Consider the following 1,537-nt stretch of genomic DNA (forward strand, 5'->3'; position numbering starts at 1 on the left):
CTAAACAATAATAATGTATGTGTGTAAAGGCAGTTTAGGTTTATGGCAATATATTGATTATTGAATCACAAAACAACTTAAGCCAGGCTCAGTGGCTCACACCTGTCGTCCCAGCTACCTGGGAGGCTTATGTGGGGGCTGACCCCAGGAATTTGAGACCAGCCTGGGTGATACAGTGAGACCCCATCTCTTAAAAAAAAATTTAATGTCAAAAGAAGTAGAAGGTTAAATCATGCCTTCCTGTGATATGGCATAACCTATGTTCTTCCAGAGGCAATTTTTTACAGATTCTCCAGAGCCCAGCCTAGCAGTTTGCCCAAATATGTCGACTGAATGAATGGCTGCAAGTGAAACAAGTGGGGGATTCTATTAACCCAGATCAACTGTCCAGAGGGTACACTAACATTTGCCAAAAATAAAAAATGCTACAGGGTAGGATTCTTTTGGTGGGAGCCTATCTTACTCAAACATGGATTAAAAAAAACAAGATGTAGACCTATGTAGAGCACCTAGCTCTTCTTTTGCTGTAAACCCTTTCACACCCCACCTTAAGAAAGTTCATCAAGCCCCAAAATGATGTTTTAATGGCCAGAATCTGTGGACTAGTCCATTTATTAGCATTTATTATTCTAACCGTATCATACCTAGTTCTGTCAAACTCTAATAGTTTGTCTTTATGCTTGATAGCCTTTTCCAGACCAGACTTAATTCGCAATTCTTGATGAGGAAGAAGGTCCTTGGTAGAGATGTCCACCTTCCCAGAATTCTCTATCCCTGAAATTCAATAAGGAAATCAAATAGTGTCACGCTACAAATACAAATGAGTTGTATCACTGTACAGCAAAGAACAAAATATCAAAGATCTAGTTCTGGCCTCATGGCCTGGAGCCTTCCTTTCGATGGAAAACAAGTACATAGGTCAGGCCTTACCTGTAAAGCATCAAGCAGTGCTTGACACATAATAGGTTCTCAATAAATATTAGGGTTCTTTTCTTCCATTATAGAAATTTCAATCACCAAGAGTACCAAACTATTTAACAATACAACGTAAAAATGCCTTATCAATGAAAACCTTTACTGAATAGGGCTGAATGTCACCTTTAAATGTATTTTTATATGTCAAAACTAAAAACTGAATAATGGGGGGAAAAAAGAGAAAATTTTTCGCAAAGGGACAGAAATGAATAGTTAATAAGAACCTAAGGCACTTAATAAACATTATTTCTCACAATAACCCTGTAAGACACTTTGTATTATCTTTGTTTTACAAATAAGAAAACAAAAGTTCAGAGATGGTAATAAATTTACTGAGTTCACTCAGATATTATAAGGTAAAAATACACTTTGGGAGGCCAAGGCAAGAGGATTGCTTGAGGCCAGGAGGTCAAGGGTGCAGTGACCTATGACTGTACCACTACACTCCAGCCTGGGCAAGACCCTGTCTCTTTTGTTTTTAAATTTTTTTTCATCAATAACAAGACTCAGACTGAAAGACTCTGTCTCTTAAAAAAAAAAAAAAATTAAAAAAAGAAAAATT

General features: G+C 37.1%; 1 protein-coding gene across 1 annotated transcript in view; it reads right to left on the reverse strand.

Annotated features, from left to right (window-relative positions):
* Nucleotides 1–1,537, reverse strand: part of TRIP4 (thyroid hormone receptor interactor 4) — a 67,746-nt gene that overhangs the window by 48,320 nt on the left and 17,889 nt on the right. The gene's annotated exons all lie outside the window — the stretch shown is intronic.

Source organism: Propithecus coquereli, unplaced genomic scaffold (genome assembly GCF_000956105.1).
Source record: "Propithecus coquereli isolate 6110/MARCELLA unplaced genomic scaffold, Pcoq_1.0 Scaffold221, whole genome shotgun sequence".
In the NCBI taxonomy this organism is placed as follows: domain Eukaryota; kingdom Metazoa; phylum Chordata; class Mammalia; order Primates; family Indriidae; genus Propithecus; species Propithecus coquereli.